Raw genomic sequence first — 20607 nt, 5'->3', positions numbered from 1 at the left:
TTACAATTTTTATAACACTATGTGATAATTATTCCATTATCACACCAAGGTTCTCTGCCACTCTCTCATCTTGGAAAATGCTGAGGCAACAAACCCTTCCACTCCAAAACCAAGAAAAATTAACTCAAACCAAACAAAAACAAACAAACAAACAAAAAAAAAAAAAACCAAAAAAACCCCAAAAAAACAAAAAAAAAAAAAAAAACCAAAAAAACCCCAAAAAACCAAAAAACAACAAGAAAAAAAGGCAAAACAAACAAACAAACAAACAAAAACACAAAAAAGCCCCCAAAAAACCCCAAAATCCAAAAAAAAAACCCAAACAAAAAAAACCCCACCAGCCAAAACTCCAAAAACCTCCACACCCCCCCCCAAAAAAAAAAACACAACAAAAAAACCAAAAGAACCCCTACAAACAAACAAATAAATAACAGCTCAACAAACAAACAAAAAACTCCCAAATAAACAATTAATGCAAGTTTGTTTACCATTAATCATATTCCAGAGCATAATGAGCTTAGAGTTCCATTTTCCACAGCATGAGCCAGTTTGTAGTTTTGATAGAATCAGCCCTCTTTCAGAACAAATGCGTGTTTACAAAGACTTACAATAATATGCCAGCCATGGAAGAGTTTTTGATGTCAAGGACTCCATTATATGTTTGGGTGGAAGTTCAACAACAGCTGCTCCAGATTTAATGAAGGTAGTACTCAAGGGACCGACATTTCCTGGATTTATTTATGGGAGCTTACAGAAAATGTTCAATATGTACCAAAATATACATTGTTCAGAGACTTTCATGCTTGAGAGTGAAACTCTCAATGTTTGATTCATAATGGCTATTTCACAAGGGCTTACAGGAAATAAAACTGTTTATTTTAATTGCATACAGCAAAAATGTTAGAAAAGAAAGATTTATGTTCTCTAGTGACAGTGAATGTTTTGGGTTAATTTGTCATGGTTACCATGGACAGAAAATAAAGGAATACTATTCAAGCACTACTCCAATTCAAGCACTACTCTAATTCATAGACAACTTAAAGTATCAGCAAATACTCAAGTCCTGTGGGTTCTCTTTTTAATCACTCATGTAAACTCACAGCATCTTTTAAATACAGCATAACTACTTGTGCATACCCCGCATTTTACCTTTATTTTTCTTTCCCATTAACAGAGCTGTTTTTTCATATTTCCTGTTAATGGAAATTAAAAAATAAACCTGTGAATTTTAAAAAAACCATTTAACAGCAATTACACAATACTCAAAAGACTAGATAGTACTGATCTCTAATTATGTCAAGGTGGTTTTCCACTCCAAATCAGGTTTCTATTCTTGTTTGACTGTAACGTGACAATTTATTTAAAACAAACAATAAGTATTTTCCCTTTTCACTTGCATATTGTCCAACAAAAAAAGACTATGAAGGAAAAGATGGAAAACTATACATCTGCCTATGTTTATTGAAAGGTTGGGGAAATTAGTAGTGTGAGGAGAATTTTAATAAAGATGAACACTTGAAATTGGATTACAGTGTGTCCTCTGAAAATGAAAATCAAAATGCAAATTTAAAAAATATTCTACATTTTACCTTTTCTTTTCTTTGAATATTCCAATGTCTTTATGGGCCAATACTTTGAAAAGCAAAACCACTGCTTCAGGTTCACACCTAATCTGTGAAAATTTTTGCTTTTCCCTGTTTTTAATTTGTTTTCCTGAATTTGTGACCAGACAATGGTCTGGTCACATACTGCCAGTTGTTATTGTGTTTTCTTACACTGTTTCAGCTATTAGGGTGTTAACTGGTAAGATGCCAGAGCAGAAATTAATGTCAGACTGAGCAGAAATTAATGTCAGAGCATTACAAATGCATTTTGTCTGCCTGTTGAAATACTTCATTTTCAGCATCACTGCACCTATCCCAAAACCTTTTCCTCCTGTATTCTGAGCTGCCAACTCTGTCTCCAGCAAAATGAAAACAGAAAACAGAAAATGACAAATTTCAGCACAATTTCAGTGGGTTTAATTATCTTGTAACAGATAAAACTCTCATCCATCAGCTATTTCTTAGGCCTCACAAAGCATTAGAAAACTCAAACACCCTTCTCCAAGTGTGACCTTCACTGTGCCTTTTTGCTACAAATCACTTTCACTGTGAACTGAGACACAAACATGAGGAATTTGCCTTCTGTTTTTCTTTCCACTATTCCACTGTTTTTCTCCTTTCCTTCAAAACTCAACTAATTTTGCCACAGACTATTTCCCTTCCATCAGTTTTTCACACTTGTTTATCAGTACAGATGAATGTCCAAAGTTGAGAGCAGTTCTTTTAACTCAGATTCCTTGTTTGAAGTATTGCTCAAATTGAAGCCACTTCACTGTTTTTGAGAAAAATGAACAGAGAAATAGAATGTAATTGAAAACCAAGTGTAGTTCTCAACTTCAGTTTGTTCTTTTCCAACACCTGCATTAAAAAAGTGACAATACACAAGAACAATTCTATTTCAACCTGAAGCTAAACAGTTTTTTGCAGTATACAGTTGAGTGACAAATTAGTTATTTATACCATTTCCTTTCCAGAGCTATAGAAATCATGCTTATTTAGCTTAAAAGTTAAATCTCCTGAGTGCAGATGGCCCACAATTCACATGCCTTCAAATTTTCCTCCAATAACACAAAATTGGATTAGACAATCTCAGCCATTGCTGAAAAGGGATATTAACAAAGCACAGCATCCACTTCTTCTTGCCTTTGGCTAATGAGCAGACTTTATTCACAATCTCCACAGGTTGGACTCCAAAGTCCTCAACCTCTTTTCTTAAGGATATGTCATTAACATTTGTCCTTTCTATTTTAAACATTTCACATTGTTGTCATTCAGAAAGAAATGTGAAGGAAGGGGTCAGTAATGACACTAGGAGAACAAATACTTGTTTGCTTTTGTGAAGGTAAACTCCAACTCTAATGACCCATCCAAAAAAAAATCATAAGATTTTTCATTGTCCCAAAACCATAATATAGGGTTAAAATATATTTACTCTTATCTTTTGTTCCATACGGGTTTTGATATTCTTAAGCTTTTAAACCATGTCTTTTTAAGCTTTTCCCCTAATGTTCAAAATGGGGACTGCCAAAACTTGAGTGAAAGCTAAAATTATTACTCAGCTAGGCAACTGTGGTAGGCAGACTTCAAATAAATAATAACTTTTTAAGAAATCCGTAGAATGTATCCCTTTTGCCTTCAAATCTTGTATATTACTGTTTAGTTTGGATGTTTCCCATACCAGTACTTCTTTTTCTTTAAGATGTGACCTAAAGGGTCTAGATGCTACTCATATATACAGAAACACCATGCAAAAAACATGAAACGTAATTAAAATTATATTTGATCAACAAATACAGGAAGTAGACTAGAACCTTCAGGAAGTGAAGCCCTACTAATTGCATTATTTTTCAGTTTTCTCCTTCTCTGTACCATTTAATTCCACAACAATTTTTCCCACCAAAAATCATATGCTAGCCCAGTAAAGCAGACGTCCCCTCAGTCATTAGAACAGCCTGAAACCTACTTTTCATGTATAATAATCCAGTTACCAACATCAGAAAGCTTGTCCTAAATCCATTAATTGCCTTTCCATCACAATATGGTGGCAGTGAGCAGCTTTAATCCAATTTGTAAATAACATCGGCAAAAAAAGAAAAAAATTAATTAATTTTTCCTCAGTATTCCTGCTCAGCCTGCATTATTCTCTGCATTTAGTAGGGCTGAATGAAAAGTGAGAGTTATTAACAGCTTACTTTTTAGCAGCAATTAGCTAATTAGTGGCCTTTTATGGAGCTGGCTCCTGTCACCACCAGCTCCAGCCCTGACTCAGGTCACCAGGCAGCGCCAGTGAATCACTGGATTTGTAAAAGTGGAACTTTTATGATGCAGCTGAGACCTTCCCCTCAGCTTTTTCTGCCCCCTCCCAGTAGGTCAGCTCCTCCCTGACAGGCAGAATCACTCTTCTCAGAAATTATCTCCTGCCCAGTAGAGTTGTGGAAGAAGCCTCAGCAAGTCCAGACTTGTAATTGTTCAGCAGGCATCTGTTATTTTTACCTCACCTTTCCATTTGCCTACAGCTACTGAGATTGCTCTCCTTGCAAGGCTGAGCTGGAAAACAACTGTTAACCTAAAATTCAAGGTACCTCTAAAAAAACCATCAACTTTTCAATCTCAACCAGCACACCTGAGCTGAAATGAGCTCAGGGGATGTGCATTTCTGTTAGCAAGCCATAGACAGCCATCACTTTGATGTTTCTCCTTACCAAAATGGTGCTCCTGTGTGTGGGGTCTTTTTGGTTGCAGCTTCAAAACTGATGTAAGTACACAATACTTCCATTGTTCACTGAGAACTAGCAATTGCTTTATGTTGGAGCTGTTATTTACAGCAGCCAGGTTTCAGGAGTCACACCCTATTTCAGCCCCACTGAGGCTCAGAGCACAGTCCTGTCTCTGTGGTTCTCCAGTCGAGCCAAGAAAGAAATAAAATATAAGTTTATACGAGCCTTAGCACCAGAGTCAAAAGAAACTTCTTTCAAGGGAAGTTTTATTCACTCGGACTGCCAACCTGAAAATGAAATAGCTGGAGGACAAGGCCTTAAAGCAATTCCAATCTGGACCAACTATGGCAAGATTTTTAATATCTAAAACAGTTGCCTTCCCACAGGTCATAAGATTGTGCACTTGTCATACAATTCAGGAGAGAGAAAACAGTCTGGGTATGGAGCTGAGACTACTTTTTAAATTAATCCAGTAGTCCAATACTCCTAAATTAACTGCATGTTTACAACAAGGGGCTGAAGAGGGCTACCACATCTGGGACTTTATTAGGATCATGGAATATCCTGAGACTGATGATCCTGATGGGTCCCTTCCAAGTCCAGGTTCTGGCCCTGCACAGGACAGCCCCAACAATCCAACCCTGTGCCTGGGAGTGCTGAGGAAACACCACGTCTGACACCTACAGAACAGGGCTATCACACCTGTCTGTGCTTTTACTCACAAACAAATAAAGCTGGTGCAGATACGACCCAAGGAACACTCAAACGTTTTTCTCTTCATTACCCAGATCAGCAGGAACAGACCCATGAAGGTTAATGAAAATAGCAAGGATATTACCAATTTGTAACCAATTTTGAAAAGTTATATTTAACCTTTTAATCAACCTTTTTTGAAGGAACAAAAAGAGAAGTAAAATGAATATGAATGTTCATTTCTCTGTTTGAGAAGTGAAAGTAATTTTTGCTTTATAAAACAAGGTGCCAACAAAATTATAATGAAATTATATTGATCTAATAGTCTTGATTCCATGATAAAATTCAACAAGTTACAAACTTAAGCATGCTCATCTATGTAATATCTTCCTTAGTAACTAATGGACTGTCTTCATGATACAAATATTTTTGCTTTTCAGAGTCAGAAGAGGAAATGGATCAGTCTTAGCTGTCTAAAGATTTGCTGGAAGACTTAAAAATACCGAGGAAATTATTTTAAAGATTGGCACAGAGTATTTCCAAAGCAGCCTGCATTAGACCACTACAGTAACTGCAACCCACCAACGCCAGTTCTGAAAGACGCTTCCAAAAACGAATGAGATACAATAAAAGTGATGGCCTGCAACCAGGGCTGAACAGAAGCCCTTCATAACTCAGGAACTTGGTGAAAAGAGCAGTGCTGCAAGCTTTTCCAGCATATTGTCCAGTGGGTGAGTAACCAGCAGGAACCACCCTGTCCTGGACCAGTGCTGCCTCCCCGCCTGCCAGCTCAGGCTTCACAGCAGCTCCAAAATCCACTGCTAAGGTACATAGGCAGGGACTACAGACTGAGCTTAACTCCTTGTCTTTGCTTGTTTGTGAACCTGGAGCGATGTCTGGAGGGGAAAAACATGAATAAAAATGAACAAAAATGAAACAAGACAGCATTCTCTGTTTGGTTTCTATGACCATCAGAGCCAACCTCGTGCTGTGTTTTTCTTTAATTATGCAATCATCCTAAATATTCACAGGATATTTCTTAGCTTTATTGCAATATAAACCTGTAGGGATAAAAAGCAGGCTGAGAAACATTAGACAAGTTATACAGATACTCAGTGTTGCTACAACGTGGTGATCACACACTGCAGAAGATAATCTTGTTAAATTAACTAACTGCTCGCACACTGTGAATTTAAGGGAGATTGTCTCTTTTCTCACTTGTTTATTGTCTGGTTTCCACAGCAATACACTGCCTGTTTGTTTTGAACATGACATGGAGAGCACATTTGTTCAAGGCACTTATTTTCTCAGCTTTATACTGTATGTGCACTGATGGTCGCGGGCCAAAGGAGACGCAGGACTCCGAATGCACAAAACCCTAAAGGATCCAAAATGAACTGTGGCCAATCCCAGTTTTAGAGCACCAAAATGTCAAGCTACAGCTGTTCTGCCTTAATGAAGGCATGGACTGCCCAGCTTAACCCAGTCCTTCTCCCCATCTCCCCCTGAGGGAGGCTGGTGACCCTGTGTCAGTTTATCTCACCAAATGTATGTATCTCACCCAGAGGTTTCCTGCTTTGTGTCCTTCTTTTCTCACCTCCATCTCCAGCCGCCACACAGGCACAAACCACTTCACAAACAAAACAATGCTTCACACAGTTTTACAACCCCACAACTACTCTTATTCATTCACAGAACTGCCACCACCAAGAGTTTACAGGGAGAAAACAGTAATTTGCTTTTCCCAGTCTGAAAAAGCACTAAATTCAAGCACCAAGACATTAACTATACCCATTTCACTTCCAGTGTCTAAGTTTTGACCTTTGCTCAAGACTCTCTAATATGGAAAATTGCTAGCAAATCCTGCAAGCCCAAACTCCCCTCAAACCCTTTCAAGAGGGTTCCTCTGAAGAAACTTTAAAATATTTCTTCAATTTTGAACAACTCTTTCTGCTAAATTATAAGGTTCTAAGGCTGCTCACATGTTTTGGTTTGAAGAGATCACATCTTTCAACTCACTTGTATTATAAAAATCAAGAAACAGCCTGGTTTCCTCATGATAACCATTTCCACCACTTGGAAAATGCACTCAGACACTTTTTTTTTTTTTTTGCTCTCCACCTCAAAGTGATACCTCATTTCTTCACTCTGCAGATGATAAGCCCAAAAGCAGACACATGAGTCAAGAGCCACACCACCGCCCCGGCACTTTTGAAAATCTTTGGTTTCTGATACAACTTTCATTCCTGGATTTTATTCTGCATTACCTAATTCACCAAAACTGGGGAATGAAATGTAGAACTTGCATGGCAGATTTTAATTTCAAAGCAAAGCAAGGATCAAGATAAAGATCCTTGCTAAAACTAATGTGGGAATTCAGAGACATTTTAGTCTCTGAACACACAAAGACACAGCAGTGGATACCTCAAGTTCACAACCTGCAGGGATATCCAGATTTCATGGAGACTTTCTATCTACAGTAGACATGAAACATGTACCACATATATTTTAGGCTTGAACAACAGTACAAATGTAAGAACCACAGCCATTACTTATTTCACTGAGTCTCAAATCCTCAGACGTTTCAATAGAAATAATTAAATCCAGCTTTCGTGTAGAATATGGAAACCTCTGCAACACTACCTCAAAAAAATCTACTGTGATATCCTTCATCCATAGATTTCCTTAGCAATCTTTTTTTCTTTTTTTTTTTTCTTTTTTTTTTTTTTTTTTTACTTTTAGGTCAGTCTAAGTGATCCTGACATTCTCTCCTTTGGACATGAGTAACTGTAGGGATGTAAGCCTTGATCCTGTCCTGCAGAGGGATTTTTTTTTGTAAAGGAAATTTACCAGCCAGAATTACATTTTCATTCTGTAATCCCTTTAGTATTTTAGCAGACTTGCCTATTACTTTAATTCCAGACTGACTACAGCACAGGCAGATTCAGATTTCAACACCAACAAGTGGGATAGGATACCCACTGCATGCTGACAGAACAGTAGCACATTTTCAAGTCTTCCACAACTTCCCATGGATTTAGCATTAAAACCAGAGTTGAGCGAGCCAGAAATCAGTACAGCCAATTCTTTTTGCTCTCTTGGACACCATTTATTTGAGGAGAATGGTAATTTAAATGTTTTCATCTATGTAATATCTTCCCTAGTAACTAATGGATTGTCTTTGTGACACACAAATATTTTTGCTTCTCAGATTCAGAGAAATACTAATGGAACATCTTGGTCTGCTCTGAAGTGATGGCAACTTTTTTCAGCATTATTCAGAAACCCAATAAGCCTAACAAGAATATAAGCCTAGCACAATTCACAAAATATTTTTCACAAAGAAAGCATTTCTTCTCTTAATTCTATCAGTTGCAGTTTTTTTTTAATTATATTATTCTGATTATCTTTTGTGAACTCATTGTTTTCTATCTAGTCTTTTGTTCTTTGACACTCCCACTTAAGCAGGAAAAGCCTCATTTAAATGTGCCTTCTTAAGCAAGAAACAGTGAGACTTTTGATCCTTTAAATGTTTTAAATCTTGTTGATATAGATCTATGTACTTGATTCAGCCATCTGTATGGTCTTTATTACCTTTTCTAAAGGCAAGGCAGCAAATTAATCAAACAAGAATCAATCACCTTTTATATCTGTGTATAGGAAATCCACCATAATCTGCACATAGAGAACACACAGCTAAAGAAACTAAATCAAAGATATTGGCTTTGTTATTAAAAAAAAACTCAAAAAACCAACCAAACCCCAAGCCTACATTCCCATTATTAACTCGCAGCATTATTAATTCCATCTCATGTTTCTGTAATATTTTAATACTTCATTTCAGGGCAGCCATGAAGAATTTTCATAACTTCCAGAGTGATGGGAAGACAGATATGAGGTTAGCTCTGAACTCCAAAAACTCCCATGCAGCAGCCCTGGCTGCTGCCAAAAGACCACAGATGGATGCCATATGAGCAGCTGAGACCGTGATGCTGAAGGGGAGCCATGGAAATTCTTTGCTTGTAATGTACTCGTGCAGTTCCAAGGTGTAACATGCACCAAACTCAGTGTTTTAGCAGTTTTAATCTTCATCTTGATAATTTTATAGCTGTGCTCAGCAATAAGCTTCAGGAAAGGGACTCAAAAAAGCAAGGTGACAGAAAATTAAACTGAAAACATTGCAAAAAAGATGAATGTTACAAACAGACCATGAGAGACAGAATCAGTTTTGAGATATTTTTGTGCTCACAGAATTTAGTGCAAAGATGTAATTATGTTTTTCTTTACAAATCCAGACACTGATTTTATCACAGTGACCTTTTTTTTTTTTTTCCTTTTAAAGGAAAGGAACAGGCTTTCACTTCTGTTCAGAATGAAGTCTCCAAGTTACAAGCTATCTGTGAATTAAGTCCTTTTGTCATTTGATAATCAAGAACTGGCTGCAGAGAGAGACCAGAAACAGCTTCTCTAATACTCCTGAATTGCATATGACTAATCCAGGGGAGTGGGGTGGAAAAGGGGGATGGAAATCTGCCTGGGCTGAGTCACTGTGAAGGCACAGTAAAGAATGACTGCTGTACAAGTCCAAAGCTATTGAGACATAAATTGGCTGACCTAGTAGCCAGTTTTTAAGGCTTAGCACAAATAGGAGAACTGAGCCTTCCCTTGACATCTCACACTTCCCCTTTCAACAAATGAAATTTCTGAGTTGCACTGAGAAATAATTTTCAACTTACGAGAACGCCACATAGCTGAAATGATCAAAATTTAGAAGCTTCAAACTGAAAAGCTGCTGCTTCAGCTGTGTTTGATTGTTTGTCCAACAGGATCCAGCTAATGGACTGAACAATAAATAGTATTTCTGAAACCCAAACTCACTTGTAATTGTGTTTGACAAATAAGTTAAAAGTTCCAGGTTCTTTTTCTTGGCTATCTGTTGTACTGCTGACTTAAGTGCTGCACATCACTCTCTCTCTCAGCAGTGAGAACTTCCTCGTGTAACACTTGGAAAAGGTAAAACAACAAAAAAGACAGGCTGAAATTCCTCAGAGCATACGTACATGAAACCTCCCTAAGTGTGAGAAGGCCAACAGGCAGATAGATCAGCTTTTAAAGTCACCACAGAGAGAGGACTATGAAAAACTGATTTCAGGGAAAAAAACAGCATTTTCACAGTGTTAATCCCAGTGGAACTTTCAAGAAAAATATTTTTTTTTTGGTCAGAAGTGTCCAAACTGAAATATCTACAACAATACTACTATAAAACTATCTAGTGTCCATGCCATTGCCTGCAACTGCTGCCATCCCCACCAATTACAATAGTGCACACAGTAAAATAAAAGAATCCTATTACCTAAAATGCTCTTAACCAATCATTTGAAGGTTTATCTACAGAATGTTTTAAAATTAGCGTCCATGTCCATGGGAAAGACCTGATGGAAACTCAAGATCTTGCCTATCTTCCATAGGTGTCAAGTTGATAATGAATGGAAAATTTAGGACCTGCTAAACAGCTGGGCATCTACTGCAACCAAAAGATAATCCTTGGAAAACAAACACTGAAGGAAACCAGATCCTATCTCTCAAACAACCCTCCTTAGCCCATGGCTATGAATACTCACTCTTCTTCACTGAGGAGAGCAGCTGGGACCTGTAACAGGATGAGCTCCCAATTAAATGCCCAACTTCAGGGCAAACCAAGAGTCCATTCAGACATCACTTGGGAAACCCTTAATTACTGCAAAGAAAAAAACAAAACAAAACAAAAAGCCCTACAGGGCTCAAATATGTTTTAGCTACAACTTCAGGTTTTATTGGCAGCTTCTTTTTCTAAAGTAAAAAGGCATGTTCACTTCTGAAAAGGCATGTTCATTCAAACAAGGCCACGTAAGTCAATTAACAGGTTAAATGTACTTTTCCAAAACTTTCTGTAAGTTTCCAGTGGGGTTTCTGTAGAAATACCAGAACATTTCTGCTAACAAGGTCATTGTGCAATCCAAGCTGTGTTAATGCAAGAGACAGGATTAGTTCCTAAATTACCAAAATTCTGTAGCTTGGGTGTTAGCAGCAGCCCATCTATGCTATTTGTCAGCAATAAGCTGTTTTTGAGTACTACCCAAAAGCTTTAAGAACAAATACAGTCTCCGTCCCGTCACACAGTACTCAGAAAACAGTACACAATACTCATGATGGATTCAAGCAAATATCACAAACCGACACCATATAAATGTTACCTCTGCACTATAAATTTACTTTTCTGAATTCTAAGAAACACCAAAAAAATTCTTTCCCACATTTTCCCCTGCATTTCCCACAGCATATCCCAATGTTCAAAAACCAACTTCAGATTATTTTTTCCTTAGCTGCTGCTTTAGCCTTAGAGCAAAATACAGATTTCCTTCTCAAATCAGTGCATACCCCCCTGATCTAAGGCTACAGAAAGCTCAGTAAAGCCTGGAGAACCTGAGGTTGCCATTATATACCAACAGGTTGTAACATTTCATCTCTCTTTTTAAAAAGAGTGCCTATGATAAAGACCACTCTCCCCTGATTGCCATTTTCTCTTCAAAGACACTAAAACAATAAGGCACAGAGGGTTTTTGTCACCCACCAGACTACTGAAGCATTAACAGCTTTATGGAGAAATCTACACGAATTTTTCAACAAAAATTACTACATTTCTTTTACCATATGGAAATATATTTCTTTCCAATGTCATGGTCTGGATCAGGTTTAAAGTTGCAGCTGAAAGGAAAACACTCCTATGTCATGGAATTGATGTTATTTTCCTAAACCATGTGACCTGACATGTAGGGACTTTAATTTCTTTTTTAATTAAAGTAGCTGCTATTTGTTGAATGACATCATTTTCCATGCTCAAGTACATAAAATACCCAGTTTTGAGCAAAACCTGCAGAGTCACTTACACACCATGAAATACAAGAGTTTCTTCAGGTAAAAGCAACAGAGAACTAAAAATTAATTGACTGAAATCCAAGACTGGCAGATAATTGAGAAATGTTTCACTGCACCTAGTTTTGATGAATCAAAACCAAGTATGCCAGATGTGGTGAATTAAACAAAAAGCAGTGGCAGAATTTTGTTGAGCTCTGAATTAGCTGTGCAGTCTCAGAGAGCCTCCACTACAAAATTATGGTGTCATGAAATTTTAACCTATGAAAGACAGACGGACACATCACTGACTCAGTTTTAAGCTTCTCTTTTTCAATAAGGAAACTCTAACACTCCTGAAGGAGCAGTATGATAAACTCTGAGTTTAGACAGATAGATTTTGTCCAAATCTAGTTAAACCCTTCAAATTGCAATTAAGAAAAATTTAAAGATTAAATTTAAAATATAAAAATCTTTTATAAGATACAAAATTGGTTTGAGAAGGGAGAAAAGTGCAGGGTGGTTGTTTCACCAGCTCTAGGGATACTGGGATTCACTAGCTCAGTTTTATCAAGCACTACAGCAGTGTCAGAAAAGAGACATTTCCTCCTACCACACTACTGACTTTCATAGGAAAAAGAAACCACAAGCTAACCCACAACAAAGCATTAAACTATCAAGAGAAGACAAGTTATTCAAAACACCTTCAATAATTGCCATTAACAATTTACAAGAAGTTAACAGAAGTTGTCTTTGAGGTCCGTACCAGCCCTAATAATTATATTATTTTGCAAGAAATGGAAAATATAAAATTGAGTGTACATTTATGAATATATATCATTATACACATATGATTTTTATGTAGATCATTCAAATATCATGACTATCATCTCTGAACACACACATTCTCAGAACACTGCCTGGCACACTTCACCTCCTGGCTCTTACCATGGAATTAACACCATCTTAAACACATTTGCATTCTCTAAGAGCTCTTTTAGTACCCAGAAAAAAGAACCAGCAAGAAGTTACAGGAGCTTTAACACAATGAAGAAATTGTTCAGAAAAATATGTGGAACAAAAAGCTCATGCTTTTGTAATACAAAGAAAGGAGCACAACAGATGTGAAATGGTTTAGTGGATGTTTCTGTTTAGACAGACCTGGAAAATGGAGTGTCCTAACAAATAAAAGATAGCAGGCAATTCCTACAGGCTTAACAATTCTCCACGACGACTCTTGATTTGTTATTATTACCACGAAGCTCTTTAAACAACTTGGACTCTGAATAATATACACAGAAGTACGAGAGATTATGGATAAAGGTACTAATTCCAGAGAAGTGGCACCCTCTGGAAGCTTGTTACCCTGAGCTGACGTGGTGGGGTTAGGCAGAGCGCACGTGTAACTCTAATTTTGGCATCCTGCTGATTATGTATACTGCTCCTGCTAGCCTCTCCACAATAGTGGTCTTGATTAAAGAGCATTGTTCAGGAAGGGGAGCACTTGCAGATTTGCAGATGGCATAAACATGCTGCAGTGACTAAACAATGTTTGATGAGCACATGCAGCCCTGGCAGAGCCCCAGCTTGTGTTCTGCAAGCCTTGCCTGACAAACTTGAGATAAAACACACAGCTCAGCCAGGAGGGGCAAAGGCAGCAGCTCCCCACTCCCAGGCCTAAAAACAGTTGGTAATAAAGGTGTGTAAATAGATGTCACACTCCTCAGTTTTAGGTATTAGCCTGTCCCACAGAAGTTAAACACAAAATGAGTTAAGTATCTGGGGTCCTTCATCTTGCGTTTGGGTTTTTCAGTGGGGGAGTGCTCAGTTTTTACTAGATCCTGATGCAAAAAAATTCTACTCTTATTCTCACCACATTTTATCTGCTGTGATTATTTCCCACAAATGAAGACCCTCAGTGATAGTGGATAAGGTCAGTCTTATCCTACGTAAGTTTACATCTTGGCATTCAACAAAGAAAATAGTTGTTTTAGAAAAACTGATTTAAGAAAGTTCTTGAGGACCACATTCAAAAAGGAAAAATTAAAGGACTGGTACCTGCATGCTCTTTTCCAGAGAAAATATGTCCTTTTTGCAGTCATGCTGGTTTTATCCCCAGATTACATCACTGAAAAAAGAACTGCTAAACTGTAATTATGTCAGGTAACTAACAGAGATAACAGGCCCCTTCCAGTGGTTAGCATAGCACTTCTGTTACCACATAAGGGCCCTATTAAAGTCCCTTTCCCAAACATCTTTAGTGATTTACCCATAGCCTGCAAGGATTTTTGGGAACAAAACATCTTAGTTATGTAGTTTACAGGCTTTTCAAGCTAGCACACCCACATAAGAGCAGGCTGATTATTTCTCTGATCTCTTAAACAAGAGAAAACTCATATTTAGTTATTTACAGTCAAGGAAAACATGGGGGTTTGCCCCTCATCACAACTAAGAAAACCTTCAGGTGGTCTCAGAAGTGTAACAATTTCCTTGCATACAAATCAGTGCATATAAAACCAAAATAAATACCATATATGTTTATGCAGTCCTTATTTTAATTCCTCAGTGTCGACCCAAGTCCTAGGCAATGTCTCACTAGTTCTTAACAAGATGAAAACTACATTGCTCAATGTATTTCAGTCCACCAAGGCAAAACCAAAACTGCAGTGCTGAATGGCTGATTTAGAAAATCACAGCAGGTCACAGGACTACAATTTTGTCTCCTTTGTGAGCCCAGGGATGTTAAAGACAGTGAATCCTTCTGTTTTCAATTAAAAAAAAAAAAAAAAACCCCAAAAAAAAAAAAAACCAACCAAAAAACCTCACCAAAATTGGAAATAAAACAGTGCTTGTAAAGGCTAGACAAGATCACATTTTTCCTTAACTATGTACCTTCCCCACATCACCTCAGGCTTAGACCTCTCACCTAAATCAAAACTTGGTAATCACTAGTGTTAGTCACTAAAAGCTCCATTAGATAAATCCTCCTCTTGTTTTTATTTTTCCTGAGAGTGATTCAGCTGAGAGAATAATACAGACTCAGGACAGACTGAAAGCTAGTGTTAGTCACTAAAAGCTCCATTAGATAAATCCTCCTCTTGTTTTTATTTTTCCTGAGAGTGATTCAGCTGAGAGGAGAATAATACAGACCCAGGACAGACTGAAACAGTACAGTCAGGTTCATTGCAACTACACAGCAAAATTCATAAATTCATCCCTGATGTTCCCAGGATGGATTATCTATATAGAACAACAAATTCTCATTCCAGCTGGAATTGAACAAGTAGGAAACACAACTGCAAGGCAACAAGTTCGGTGTAAATTAATGGAAATAAATCTCCCGTTGTTTTGCAAGATGTGCAGCCATCAATTAAATGAGCAAAGAACTAGTATAAAAAAAACTTGACTGCTTCCAAATCCCAGTTTTTGGCACCTCTTCAAACCCTAAGAGTATTGACAATGTTCTGTTACAAATCTGTGTTAAGCTAATAACCTACAGGTATTATTCACACACTGAAAAGACAATGTGCTTTTATGAACAGAACAAAAAACAGTACCTCAAACTCTTAAAAAACCCCAAAGCTTAAGACTTATCTGAGAAAAACACATGCAGAAAGACTAGGATTTGGGTTCCAAAAATAAGAAAAAAACCAGTTACACTTTGTACTCAACAAAGCATGGGTTCCAAAAATAAAAAAAAAAAAACAGTTCCACTTTGTACTCAACAAAGCAGTTGACATCTAATTTTAAATGAAATGTCAGGCATTATTTGCAGAGGTACCTGAGAGGAACAAGAAAGGATAACGAAACAAATAATCTCCTGTGGAAGAGCTTTTTCCTGGAATGATACTACCCAGCAACCTACTCTTGACATTGTGTGATGTACCTGTCTTTCTTGGAAACATATTTTTTGCAAGAGAACCACATTTTCCAGTGAGACTAAAATATTTCAGAACAATTCTGGTTGAATGTTTCACTCACCCGCTCCAAATCCATGTGCAACGCGGCTTCAAATTTTAAAACTCAGAGATGCTTAGGCTTTGTCCTCATGATAAAAACACTCATTCCACATACTGACATGTAACAGGCAGTAATTAGCATTCTGTCAAATGCTATGGGCAGGCACAACACCTCACAGGGCTTTTAGGGAACCATAACTTTACATAAGTAAACTTATGGTAGTGCTGTTCCACCAGAAGAAGATCTGACCTTGCTCTCCTCACTGGACATGGAAATTAGGGACTTGCCTTCACTGTTCAAAGAAAATTTTGTTTGTATGTGTGGACTACTAATACAGTGACTTCACAGTGGAAAACCAGAGATACATGTATTTCAAATCACTGCATCTTAAGGAAAGAAATCAACGGGAAGTGTAACACTTTCCTCACCGCACACTCTGCAGCTCCCTTATTTCTTCATCCCATCACCCCGTGATATTTCCATAACTGTCACTTTTTAACAAATGCAGGACATGCTGAATTTGCCATTTTCTTACATTTCAAGACATCTTCTGTAACTGCAGCAGAAGTAATAGAGGTATTGAAGTTGCTCTGAGGGTTTAAACATATCCATTCGATATTTTATACTGGAAAAGGCGCTATTTTAGTGAACCTAAGAGTTAAGATGAGGTTGAGAGCTCTCCTGTGCCTTTGCAGGTAGAAAGATGAATGCTTCCTCTGGAGCTGTGAGAGGTGAGAGAGTTTCTGAAGAGAAAACACTAGTGAGATTCTCACTGGTTTTCAGGCCCTGGCAGCTGCTCATCCTCACAGAAAATACAGGACTGGGGTCTTGCAGTGAAGGTTTAGAGCCCACACACAGTAATCTCTTTTCCAGAGCACCTACTGTCCTCTGTAATTTGTGTTTGGGAAACTAAAGCTTGCCAATATGCCATGATTTAAAGATTTCTTCCTCCTAAAAGGAAAGCATTTGCAAATGAAAGCAAGCCTTGATGTCCACATAGGGATTTGAAATGCTCAGCAGGTATTCCAAAAAGGGAAAATCTGAAAGAATCGAGAGGAGAGTAGGAGAGAAAATACAATAAAACCAAGAGGGAGAAAGAATAACTGACAATTTTTCTTGCACAAATCCAGATCTGTTATTTTATGAACATGTTACGTATACTTGAAATATGTTTAGACTCTCATTGTACTCAAGAAATATAAAGATGCCCTTTATAGTGTAACTTACAGTAGGTCTTAAAGCAACTAAACTACCATTTTTGTCCATCTGGATAGGTCTAGTGAAATACACACATCCTAACAGGTTGAGAAAAACTTAGGAGAATTTATTAATCACAGTGTCTGAATCTTACTTTTTCAACAATACCAGTTTTAAAGGCATAAATTATCAGTATTTTAAATTAATTTCTCCGAACTACTGCTTATCAGAACAAGCAATCAAATACATAATCTAATAGCTAAGGATGGCTTAATTACTGAATTCACCAGGACTTCTGTCACACCTTGTACACCCACTAATGTGGTAGGGAATCATTCTTTCAGAAATGTTTTTTTCTTACCTCAAGGCCACAGAAGTGATGCACCACATTTCCAGTGTACCTGAAATATCTGAAGGCACACCCGAGGTGAGATAGGGAAAATCATGTGGCACTCAGAATTCTGAGATTACTTACAAGATAACACTTAATGTTTCTAATACATAAGGTACATTAGAAGCCAGCTATTTCTAAAATGGGCTTCCACGAAATCCATTCAAGCGTCCGCTCTCAGGTCCTGAAGTACAGAGACATTAAGCGATATGAGAGTCATTACTTTCACACTGACCTAAGGATTAATCATTTCATCTTCCTCTCTCCTCAGCTGGTGGAATTGCCTGGGAAACAACCTGAACTCTCAGTGACCTTTGCTAACCAAACAACACATCCTCAGTGGCTTGGAGCAAAGTAACTACTCAGACCTTGAACCAAGATAGTTTGGACAGCACAAAGAGCTCTACCAACTGCATTTCTCTCAGTTAGCATGCTGTGAAAAGTTTTGGTTAGCACAAGCTTCTCCAGCTTTTTTTTTCAACTTTTAGTAAACTTATAATGAACTCACAGGCCCGACCAGGGAAAAGCAGCCACAGGAAACAGGGGAGACAAATAACAGCATCTCTTCCATCATCCTAATTAGCAACAGTGCTGCATCTAAGGTGGAATTTGTTAAGCTCTTACCCTCCCTGTTTACAAACTTAAGCAAAAGGCAAGGGGGGGAAAAAAACCCCCAGAGCCTGTCACATTACTGTAAAAAAAGAGACTGCTAGCACTCAAATAGCTGTTTATCAAAGGCTATTTAGTCTATTTAATTGCCAGCCACGAAGAAAAGAAAAAAGAAAAAAAAAAAAGAAAGAGCTTGCCGGATTTCCATTATTTATTATATGTGGAGTGACTCGCCGAAGCACTTGGAAAGATTTACTTCCCAGTGGTCACCTACTTAGATCAAGCACTAAATCACTGCCTCTGTGGCTGGTGTTTGTTTAGGTGGCAGCAGTTGAGCTGGACCAGCCTCCCCGGCCCCTCGCCGGGGTCTCCGTGTGTGTGGCCCGTCCGGGGCTGCAGCTGGATCCGCACACAATTCCCACTGTGCTCCACAGACATTGTTATTCCAGGGTCCTTCCCGACACCCCAGGCACCCCAGACACGGCTCCCAAAGGCAGAGAGCCACCTGTCCTGAGGGAGGTAAATCACAAACACGCCGGGATTTTCACCAAGTGCGTTGGAATTCTCGCAAAAACACATCGGGATTTTCACTGAACCCATCGGGATTTTCACCAAAGGCGCCGGGATTTTTAAAGGCACAACTTCTTAGGCTCAGCTGCACATCCTGAGGCACAGCCAGAACCAGTGTTTCTAAAGCACAGACATCATTATCTCTCCCGACCAACATTTCAAGGTAAACAAGTACTAAAACCCTTACAGACATTCCTTAAGATAAATTATTTTTCTTATTCTGTTACTTCTAAGCATTACAGGCACTACAAAACAAACATGTTACACTGTGCTCCCTCTAAATCAGACAGGAATTCTTCATGACTTAGGGAAGTTTTCCATCCATTCAAAACCCAATCCATCAGCACTCATCCATTACATAAACCTTACATATACATCATATACATGTAATATACATCATTATTACATAGTGATGATTATAAACAATTTTAAAATTATATGAAGACAGAGGTTTGGTTTCATTCCATCAAAGCAGTGCAGGAGCAGGTGTAACATCCTTTTGCAGTTCATGGAAGGAACCTTTTTGTTCATTCAGGTGAATCAAACACCTCGTTAAGTCATCAAATGGACTACACTGGCAATGCAGATAATTACAATGCATTTTTCATTCCAGTCCCTTTCAAAGCAAGGGGCACAATGGGGCTGCCACCAATTCCTCCAGAAAACACCTGGGCAGTAAAACAATTTTCCATATCAGAAAGCATTTCCCAGTAATATACCTATGTTTTCCTTTGCTTAACATCACCCTGTTATTTTTATTTGCACTTCTACAGACCACCCAACACAGTTCTGGTACATAATTTTTATGTGCCAAAATAAAATAATTTTTATTTTAGACTTTATGGAAGCAGAGCTTTAGCAAGATGCTACAAAGAAGGTAAAACTTATTTCAAATACCACGGTTTGGTGCAGCCATGAAAACAATAAATCAGGATGGCAAATCAGGGATTTGCCAGTCATTAGTCCCACGTGGGATGGAGAACTATGACAGAGCTCAGCTCTGGAAATTACTGGGCACAGGTGACTGCTGGTGATCAGCATCATGTTCGAGGCAGGTGCAATTAAAAATAATTAAAATAATTGATTTTGTGTATCTAAGCATGCATTTATTTCTAAAGAAATAAGGCAAGGCATGCTATTGATTTTTTAAGACTACACTCTCAAGCACCTATATACCAATTCCATGAAAAGATTTTGCAATATACTTACACGGATTAATAAGCATTTTGTAGCTCAAAGTGTAACAATGCATTTCAGAAGTTTCTGCATTTTTTTTTTTTACTAAAAAGTGTTAATTATTCAACTGATAATAGATAAGCACTGAGTTTAAGTCATGCTTAAGCTGCAGAGGAGTTTCTCCAGGCTTCCTCTGCACTAAATTTACATTTAGCTGAGTATCAGCCTGCTGGATGTACAGAGTCCAGGAATTAATTTCCTAATGTGGTATTGAAAGAGAGAGATCACAAATACTTCCACAGAGAGTTTGAAAAACATTTGGAACATAATCTTTTACACACCTGAAAGCTATTTCTAATACCTAATTCTATTCTTTAATTCTATGTAATTGCTTTGGCAATTTTATTTAGGCATTAGTTTAGTACAGAGGGAGGAAAAAAAAGTGCACTTTCACACAAGAAATCCTATCTTATCTAAAAACATTATTTCAACACCCAAAGTTTAAAGCATACAGAGGAATCAAGGTTCTTTGTATTTTCAATTTCTTTGGCCAGACTATTATTTTCCCAAATTGACATGAAGTTGTTTCCATACAAGTTAAATTTCTCATAAGCCTTAATTGATGGAAACATGTATTAGGTGACCCCACAAACACGAGGATGTTTTCACTTATTAAAAATACAGAATGTATTTAATCTGGCCTGTACATAGAACATGTGTGACATACAGCAGAAACAGAAAAAAAAAAAAAGATCCTTAACCTTACTGTTCTCAATTTCTGAGTACAGTTTGGTCCTAA

The 20607-nt window shown here is 37.8% G+C and overlaps 1 protein-coding gene across 1 annotated transcript in view; it reads right to left on the bottom strand.

The window, feature by feature from the left end:
• XRCC4 (X-ray repair cross complementing 4) overlaps positions 1-20607 on the bottom strand; it is a 147786-nt gene that overhangs the window by 109230 nt on the left and 17949 nt on the right. The window lies entirely within an intron of this gene.

Source organism: Onychostruthus taczanowskii, unplaced genomic scaffold, assembly GCF_017590055.1.
Source record: "Onychostruthus taczanowskii isolate IOZ18803 unplaced genomic scaffold, ASM1759005v1 scaffold92, whole genome shotgun sequence".
Taxonomy (NCBI): domain Eukaryota; kingdom Metazoa; phylum Chordata; class Aves; order Passeriformes; family Passeridae; genus Onychostruthus; species Onychostruthus taczanowskii.
Note: the sequence above shows the minus strand (reverse complement) of the source record. Positions and strands in the feature narration are given on the sequence as shown.